This window comes from Cololabis saira, chromosome 6, assembly GCF_033807715.1.
Source record: "Cololabis saira isolate AMF1-May2022 chromosome 6, fColSai1.1, whole genome shotgun sequence".
NCBI lineage: Eukaryota > Metazoa > Chordata > Actinopteri > Beloniformes > Belonidae > Cololabis > Cololabis saira.
In genome coordinates this window covers 50,608,079-50,618,196 of record NC_084592.1, presented here as the reverse complement: position 1 = coordinate 50,618,196, position 10,118 = coordinate 50,608,079, and the positions used below count along the sequence as shown (strand labels likewise).

At 45.3% G+C, this 10,118-nt stretch overlaps 1 pseudogene; it reads left to right on the top strand.

Moving 5' to 3' along the window:
- Positions 1-6,004: 6,004 nt before the first annotated feature.
- LOC133445658 (protein NLRC3-like) lies at positions 6,005-8,942 on the top strand (annotated as a pseudogene).
- The last annotated feature ends 1,176 nt before the right edge of the window (positions 8,943-10,118 follow it).

The following is a 10,118-nucleotide window of genomic DNA, read 5'->3' as shown; positions in this document are numbered from 1 at the left end:
ACATCTGTGGCTGCTGATGCCCCAGCTATGGTTTCCTCTGGCTCTGCACCTGCATCATACTGGGCAGGGTTGAGCGTTGACATTTCAGCCTCCTTTAGACAGTTAATTTTGGCTGTAGCGGCTGCTATTTCAGTCTGTAGTTCCAATGTTTCTCTCCTTTTTTTAAGCATTTGTTCCTGTTCTTCAATGGCATGTTTTTCCTGCAACATTGCAGCTTTGGCCAGTAAAGCTGCTCTCTCCGCCTCCGCACTTATACGTAATGAAGATGACGAGGAAGAGGCGCTAGATTTGACTGACTTCTCTGAGTGTGTATCGACATCATCCAGATCACTGTTTTCATTCTCATCCTCCACCTGAGCAACAGAAGAAGAGGCTTCAGCCAAGCTGAGGGAAGTGCGGGCTTCCATGCATGAAATCCATTTTGTAACGGTGTCAAGAAAAGCTATTATTTGCGCACATCTCGGTTGATACCATTTATCATTGTCTTCCGTTTTTGCGTCCTCATCCAATATTTCAGTGTAAGAGATACAGTATGCAGAGTTTTAAAATCATTCAGAAGGTCGTTAAACTTCATCATATTTCCTTTCACTTCCTCAAGATATTTGTCAGCCATTAGACTATTTACAATGTTCATTCTTCTTGTTAAATGCAAAGCTTTTCCTGCTCTAGATGAGCGCAGACGCGCCGCAGCCTCATTCATGTCTTTAACAGGACTCGTTTCTGCCTCGTCGGAATTTGCCATTTTATTCACAAATAAACTTTAAAAAACTTAATCAAAAGGTTTAGAAACAGTTCTTATTCTTTCCAATTTCCTTGTATTTAATTATTAAACTCAGGTTCATTCATAAGTTTGTTCACGCAGGTGGGGGTCGCCAGTCTCAATTGTTTGGCCAAGTCGGCGAAAAGTTGATAAACAAAAAGATCACAGTCCATTAACAGAAAATTCAGCGGTGAAGTTCGTTTCAACACACTTCAGGCATTTTTTTTTTACCTTGTCTGCACACATATTAATGATTGATACCATGAAGGTAGAAACCAAAGGTATATATATGTGCATTATTACTATATTTAATATATATACATATATATACGCACACATATGCATACACATACATAAATATACACATAAAAACCCAGTGATTTTTTTTTGGGGGGGGTGGGGTGGTGGGGGTGACGACATCCACTGCCAATCCAGGAAGCAGGAACACACGGAGACACAAGCACTGGAAATCTGCAACAAAAAACCACAAACAAAACACGAAACCGGCACGGAGCCGACCAAAACATGAACAGCAATCGACCCTAATCTTGAGATCTGATCGCAGTCTGAGCTAAGCTATCGCTACCGCTACCTAACCCCAAAAACTACAGAGCAAGCATGCAGGTGAACAAGCCAGTGTGTATGTCTATGTGTGTGTGTGTGTGTGTGTGTGTGTGTGTGTGTGTGTGTATGTGTATGTGTATGCGTACGCGTACGTGTGTGTGTAGATGTCTTTGTGGCTATGTGTGTGTGTATGTATATGTTTGTGTGGCTGTGTGTGTGTGTGTGTGTGTGTGTGTGTGTGTGTGTGTGTGTGTGTGTGTGTGTGTGTGTGTGTGTGTGTGTAATAAACCAAAAGTTGTCTTTTGAAGGAGACAGTCTGCCATTTAAGACACAGCATTTGGAGTCTTTCAAGAATTCAAGCAAACTTTCTCCATGATTATTAAACCCTGTATCTAAGACAGTTCTTGGCCCAATACCATCGATGTCTGGAATACAGTCCTCTTTATCAGAGATGCGACCATTCAGGTCACCACACACATAAACAGCGTCATAATTTATAGAATATAACTGTGCCAGCAGGTGACCCTCTGGAGGCAAATAACAGGAGAAGATAACAAAAGCATATTCCATGACACGATGCTCAAAACGCAAACCAATAACCCCATCGATTGTTTTGTCCACAATGTCCACTTTATAGTCTTCAAAAATAGTATTTTTAACGAAAAACCCAACCCCTCCAGAAGCTCTGGGGGCTCTAACATGAGAGCTCCTATTGTGGCCAAACCAGGTGTAACCCTCCAAGCAGATGACGGGGCATGATAAATGAGTTTCATTGAGAGAAATAAAGTCAGGGTTTTTAGATATCAGTATTTGAGATCTCAATTCACAATTGGCAGCTGTCCATCCGTTAATGTTCCAGTGGAGAAGAGAAAAAGTCGTTCTACTTACAGACTGGGACGGGGCTGCTCATTTCTTCTTTGAAGAAGCATCAACCGGAGAGCGTTTGATCATTCTGCTGTTACCGGCAATGTAGAAATCCTTCCCGAGAGCCGGTATCTCACGCAGCAGGGTGCGAAAATTCAGCTCGATGAGACGCTCGGCGTGGGATTTAGCTGACCTTATGTAGACCCTTTCAAAGCTCCGGTTCTCCCGCAGCAGATGTTTCAGCCGCAGAACCGTGACCTTCTCTTCCACCGTACGGAACTCCACCTTAATGATACCGGGTTTGGGTCTAGAGCCGCGCGGCCTCAGGAGCTCCATGGCTACCAGCTCTGGCATCGGGTCACACCACAGTCCAGCGGCAAGCAGCTCTCGTACTTTCTCTGTCGCATCCTCGTTGTTATCAGATGACACAATAACACAATAATGGAAACTTCAGGGTCAAATTTGGGTTTCTTAGATGTTTTGTGTTCGATCGTCTCCATTCTTGCACACAAAACTCCAACTTCCACATCCAGATTGTCCCTGATTTCTTTGCCCATTTTCTCCATTTGCTTTTTCATTGATTCCATATTGTCATGCACCAGCTTCTTCATTGTGTCACGTAATGTGTCCACTTTTTTATCCAGCTGCATTTCAAGAGCAGCTTGCATTGTAGCCATTCTCTCATGGATAGATTTAAACTCCTCTTGTAGCTTAATGTCACTAGTTTGTCTTGTCCGAGGTCCCGACATATTTTCCAGATTTGTTGGATACAGTAACCACACTTTTCCCAAAACTTGCCCAAATTCCAATCTTCCTTATAAATAGCAATTTTTCTTTCCCGTTTGTGATTATCCTGCAGTATTATTTAATCCTTACTTAGTAGTTTTTGTTTGATTCAGCTCGCCGCTCGCTCACGCGTGTTCACCGGCGTCTGACGTCACTCTGATGATGTCGCCAAGGGGAAGCGTGTAGAGGCAAAAGAGCAATGGGCCTAGTATGGGCCCCTGAGGGGCCCCATAGGAGGCAGAGCCAATAGATGAGGAGAACCTGTCAATGGACACAGATAATGTCCTATGTTTAAGATAGGAATTGAACCAGTCCAGGGCTGTCCCCTTAATGTCTACCCACAGTTCAAGGCGAGTGAGAAGAATGTTATGATCCACAGTGTTGAATGCAGCACTAAGATCTAATAAGATCAGGGTTGCATTTTCCCCTGGATCTAAAGTGTGCAGCAGATCAGTGGTCACCATTAGTAAGGCTGTTTCGGTCCTGTGAAGGGTTCTAAAACCAGACTGAAAAGGTTCTACAATGTTGTGCATATTTGGAAAAAGGAGAAACAGAAAAAACCTGCTCCAGAGTAGCTCGGATCTGCAGATACGGCTGTATCAGTGACTTCCTCCACCTCCCACTGGTTTCTGACTGCATTCAAGTGACATTAACACTAAAGAGAGGATCAAACAAGAGCACGATCAGCTGATCTCTGTCCAACACCAGTGATGTGTGTTTCCTCTGCAGATGGAGGTGTGTGTGTGAGCTGATGTGGACGTGAATTCAGCAGAATGGACCAGTGTGAGGACGGAGAGGACGGAGTCCCTCCCTCTAAAACCTCTCTGTGTGGGGGACATGAGAGTTGGAGCAAAGCTCAGAGGTGAGATGAGAATCTCTAACTGTCCCTGACTCTTCTGCATGTCAGAGCTCAAGACTCACATCACCAAACATCATTATTACAGGAATCAACCTGGACCTAGACCTGGACCTGGACCTGGTCCTGGACCTGGACCTGGACCTGGACCTGGACCCGGACCTGGACCTAAACCTATACCTAAACCTAGACTTAAACGTAAACCTGGACCTGGACCTGGACCTGGACCTGGACCTGGACCCAGCTGTGTGTCCTTGAAGAGCGACCAGTCAAAGGAATATGTTATTAACTTCAAAGGAGAGCAACGTTCTGCTGTAAAGGGGTGAGTGTGTCCAAACTCTGCCAATGATTTATATGTAGTACTTTTTAAATAGACTAAATATCTTTATCTGTATAACTTATTTTCCATATAAATAGAATATTTACATTTTTAACTTTTGTCTTCTATCAGGGTCCATCAGAAAACAGACTCTCTTGAACCTGGACCCAGCTGTTTGTCCTTGAAGAGCGACAACTCAAATGATAGATTGATTAACTTTAAAGGAGACCAACATTCTTCTTCAGAGAGGTGAGATGTATTTAAACACATTAAATGTATTTAAATCAGTCATCGTGTTAGGAAATGTCCACATGTTTCTTCCTGAGTAGATGGTGTAGTCCTGGACCCCTGTGGTCCTCCATCACCTGACGGTGATCTGAGCTTCCTCCTCATAGATCTTCATCTCCTGTCAGGAGCTTTTTCCTCTGGTCGACACATCTGGAGGTCTCACCTTCCAGAGGACTGATCCTGGTGATGGTCCAGAGTTCCTCTTACTGATCCTGATGATGGTCCAGAGTTCCTCTTACTGGTCCTGATGATGATCCAGAGTTCCTCTTACTGATCCTGATGATGGTCCAGAGTTCCTCTTACTGATCCTGATGATGGTCCAGAGTTCCTCTTACTGGTCCTGATGATGATCCAGAGTTCCTCTTACTGATCCTGATGATGGTCCAGAGTTCCTCTTACTGATCCTGATGATGATCCAGAGTTCCTCTTACTGATGATGGTCCAGAGTTCCTCTTACTGATCCTGATGATGGTCCAAAGTTCCTCTTACTGATCCTGATGGTCCAGAGTTCCTCATCTGCTTCATGTCTCCATCAGTTGTCCATGTTCTTGATCTTGTTGTAACTTTTCACTGAGGTCACATGTCCTCGTTGGATCAGCAGGACTAGTCAACCTTCACCACCACCAGTCCTCTGGTGGACTGTCCTCATCCCAACAGGACTTCATGGACCTTCAGCTGCTGTTTGTCTCTGTGAGGACAGACATGATGTGAGCTAATTATTCTTGGTTCCTCCACAGAGTGGACCAGCAGATCTCAGAGTCCCCCAGTGGTCCGTCTGTCCAGCAGCATCAGACCCACCTGGACTCCGTCTTTCAGGTCTGTCCATGAACAACAACTGTCTCCACCTGTTGTCCTGATGTCCATCTGCATGCTGGTCTCTGGAGACCAGTGGACTGTCAGTCTGTCCATCATGGACCTGATGTTTGTCTCCATGCTGGTCTCTGGAGACCAGTGGACTGTCAGTCTGTCCAACATGGACCTGATGTTTGTCTCCATGCTGGTCTCTGGAGACCAGTGGACTGTCAGTCTGTCCATCATGGACCTGATGTTTGTCTCCATGCTGGTCTCTGGAGACCAGTGGACTGTCAGTCTGTCCATCATGGACCTGATGTTTGTCTCCATGCTGGTCTCTGGAGACCAGTGGACTGTCAGTCTGTCCATCACGGGTCTGATGTTTGTCTCCATGCTGGTCTCTGGAGACCAGTGGACTGTCAGTCTGTCCATCATGGACCTGATGTTTGTCTCCATGCTGGTCTCTGGAGACCAGTGGACTGTCAGTCTGTCCAACATGGACCTGATGTTTGTCTCCATGCTGGTCTCTGGAGACCAGTGGACTGTCAGTCTGTCCATCAGGGACCTGATGTTTGTATCTGTGGTTTCAGTCTGGTTGTGTCCTTCATGTGGTCTTCTGTTCCAGCTGCTGGAGGACAACATTGTCCTGTTTGTGAAGGACGAGCTGAAGAAGATCCAGAGGGTTCTGAGTCCAGATTACCCAGAATCCCTAGAGCATGTTTTGCAGGGTGAGGATGAAGAGCAGAGGAGGAACAGAGATGCGTTTGTGAAGATCACAGTGAACTTCCTGAGGAGAATGAAGCAGGAGGAGCTGGCTGAGCATCTGCAGAGCAGTAAGAGGATTTCTATGAACATTTAAGCTGCTGGATAAATGACCCAGAATTATCAGGAGATGAACAACATTCACAGATCAGCCAGAACATTCGCCCCCACATGGTTCCCCACCCTAGAGTAGCACCTCCCTGTACAGGACAGCATAAATATGTTTAACCGACCAACAACACAAGATAACTGGAAGATTGTAGTCCTGGTTTTCCTCTTCCAGGAATCCTGCTGAACTCCAGATTGTCCAGATTATTTGATCAGATCATGTTCTGGTGTTTTCCAATCCTAAACCTTGAAAATCCACTTCACAGACACCACAACAATAACAAGAACAACCCACAAACCCACAACCCATCAGGGCTGTACTGCTAACATCCTGGTACTAGAAACTCCAGGACCCCAGATGTTCTTGTCACTTCCACGTCCTGAATATTCAGAGGTGTTTTGGTGTTAAAAGTGATTCTACTCAATATTGTACAGCTCATCGTAATATTAGAGTCGATCAGTGTCGGTTCACATCCCGATTCTTAAGGAGAATGAAGTTGAACTTCATGAAACACTAATTGGTTTCTTTTTTCCACTTTAATTAAGGTACTTTTGCTGAAGTTTGTAAAAAGCGGCTGAAGTCTAAGCTGAAGAAGAAGTACCAGTGTGTTTCTGAGGGGATTGTTAAAGCAGGAAACCCAACCCTTCTGGAGCAGATCTACACGGAGCTCTACATCACAGAGGGAGGGACTGGAGAGGTCAACGATGAACATGAAGTCAGACAGATTGAAGCAGCTTCCAGGAAACCCGGCAGAGCAGAAACAGCCATCAGACAGGTAGACATCTTTAAACCCCCACCTGGAAGAGGAGGACCAATCAGAACAGTGATGACGAAGGGAGTAGCCGGCATCGGGAAAACAGTCCTAACACAGAAGTTCAGTCTGGACTGGGCTGAAGGCAGAACCAACCAGGACATCCAGTTCCTGTTTCCATTCACCTTCAGACAGCTGAATGTGCTGAGAGAGGAGAAGTTCAGCTTGGTGGGACTAGTTCATTGATTCTTCTCTGAAACCAGAGAAATGTGCAACTTTGAAGAGTTCCAGGTCGTGTTCATCTTTGACGGTCTGGATGAGAGTCGACTTCCTCTGGACTTCCACAACAATGAGGTCGTAACTGATGTTACAGAGTCCACCTCAGTGGACGTGCTGCTGACAAACCTCATCATGGGGAACCTGCTTCCTTCTGCTCGTCTCTGGATCACCACACGACCCGCAGCAGCCAATCAGATCCCTCCTGAGTGTGTCTCCATGGTGACGGAGGTCAGAGGGTTCACTGACCCACAGAAGGAGGAATACTTCAGGAAGAGGTTCAGAGATAAGAGGAAGACCAGCAGGATCATCTCCCACATCAAGACATCACGGAGCCTCCACATCATGTGCCACATCCCAGTCTTCTGCTGGATCACTGCTACGGTCCTGGAGAACGTCCTGGAGAACGTCCTGGAAACCAGAGAGGGAGGGGAGCTGCCCAAGACCCTGACTGAGATGTACATCCACTTCCTGGTGGTCCAGGCCAAACTGAAGAAGGTCAAGTATGACGGAGGAGCTGGGACGGATCCACACTGGAGTCCAGAGAGCAGGAAGATGGTGGAGTCTCTGGGAAAACTGGCTTTTGAGCAGCTGCAGAAAGGAAACCTGATCTTCTATGAATCAGACCTGAGAGAGTGTGGCATCGATGTCAGAGAGGCTTCAGTGTACTCAGGAGTGTTCACCCAGATCTTTAGAGAGGAGAGAGGCCTGTACCAGGACCAGGTCTTCTGCTTCATCCATCTGAGTGTCCAGGAGTTTCTGGCTGCTCTTCATGTCCATCTGAAGTTCATCAAGCCTGGAGTCAACCTGCTGGAGGAAAAAAAGAACATATTCTGGCGGTTTAAAAAAAGAGCGGTGACTGACCTCCATCAGACAGCTGTGGACAAGGCCTTACAGAGTCCCAACGGACACCTGGACTTGTTCCTGCGCTTCCTCCTGGGTCTCAAACTGGAGACCAATCAGAACCTCCTACGAGGTCTGATGGAACCAAAACAAAGAAGTTCACAGAACAATCAGAAAACTATCGAATACATCAAGGAGAAGATCAGTGGGGATCTGTCTGCAGAGAGAAGCATCAACCTGTTCCACTGTCTGAATGAACTGAACGATCGGTCTCTGGTGGAGGAGGTCCAAGAGTCCCTGAGGTCTGGACGTCTCTCCACAGATAAACTGTCTCCTGCTCAGTGGTCGGCTCTGGTCTTCATCTTACTGTCATCAGAAGATCTGGAGGAGTTTGACCTGCAGAAGTTCTCAGCTTCAGAGGAGGCTCTACGGAGGCTGCTGCCGGTGGTCAAAGCCTCCAAGAAAGCTGAGTAAGGACGAACACGGACACGTCTGTTTTAATTACAATCACATCTTGTGTTCTTGGAGGAAACCAGTTAAATTCACTGTTCAACTAAGTTCAGGTTCATGTGAGACCAGTTCTCCTCAATGATTCATCTCAGGAAACTTTACATGTAGAGAAGAGAAATGTAGCGATAACTATGATCAATATTTATTGATTATTATTTGAAATAATCAGTATTCATTTATATATCATTTATTTATTTGTTAAATTACATAATCTACTTTTAAATGACCTCATGATCTCTCTTTAATCTCCTCTGCAGGTTGAGTGGCTGTAACCTCTCAGGGAACATCTGTCCACTTCTGTCCTCAGTTCTCAGCTCTCAGTCCTCCAGTCTGACAGAACTGGACCTGAGTAAAAACCGCCTGCAGGATTCTGGACTGGAGCAGCTGTGTCCTGGACTGGAGAGTCCACACTGTCACCTGGAGTCTCTCAGGTCAGGATTCATTCAAGTGTTCAACTGCTGACCGTTACAACTGTTTGTTTGGTTGTTTTATTAGATCCCCGTTAGCTGCTGACCTTTCACAGCAGTTTCTCTGGGGTCTAATCAGAATCATCAGCTTAATTAAAACATTATTATTAATCAAAATACATGAACATAATGTTCACAACTCAGAGACAACAGACACTAGGACACCTCCTAAAAGTAAAAATCAACATTATAATCAGCACAATGGCATTATGAATCTACATTTCCTCTTTTGAAAGTCAGGATTTACATTTTCTCATCACACTCTCAAACAAAATATTAAAAATCAAATGAATAGCTCAATTTAAAAAAGTATAAAAAATATTTTCCATTTTTCAACAACACAACAACTTTCTGGACAGTGTGAGATAGAGCAAATAATCATGTGCAATATTGTGTAATAGCTCAATTCTTAACAGTCCCTTTTATTCTCCTGAGTAAACAAAAATAACTTGAGCTTCTTCTTAAAGCTTATCATATTATGTAAAGTCCAAAGGTCTGGTAATTCACTCCACACTACCATCGCTCTGTGATTCATTGTCTGTAGTTTATTCATAACTACTTCATTGATTAAACTCATCCATGAATATTGCCTCCTACATTCTCCACTTCACCAGGATGGATGGGGATTCATTACTTCCACTGGTCTGATAAAGGTGCTGAATGACTCAGCCAGCTGCTTTGTTCTGATTTACCTGCAGCCTGGCCAGGTTATGTTTGGTTGTACTGGACCAAATCACGGAGCAATAATCTACATTTGACAAGACCGATGTGTGTATCACCTTGTAGCAGGGTGGATGCTACGGGGCCCGCCCGAAGGATGGAGAGACACAGAGTTTTGTGCAGACCCTTTATTTCACCAGTTTCACCAACACACACGTGCAGAAGCACATCAGCAGCTTCTCAGGCAGCAGCTCCATCAGCCCCTTTGCTGCTGTCCAGCTCTGCCTTATGAAGGCTGGCAGAGTGGAGAGGCTGATTGGGCCCACCTGTGCCCTAATCAGCCTGAGTGGCTGCAGCTCCTCCACCCTGCCACACACCTGTTTAATCAAATCATTAGGCAGAAACTTCCTGCAGTGTTTAATCACAGCTGTACCTCCATTCTCTTCACTATTTGGTCAACTTGTCTATTCCAGGACATTTGACTCTCTACAACATCCCCTAATACCTTCAC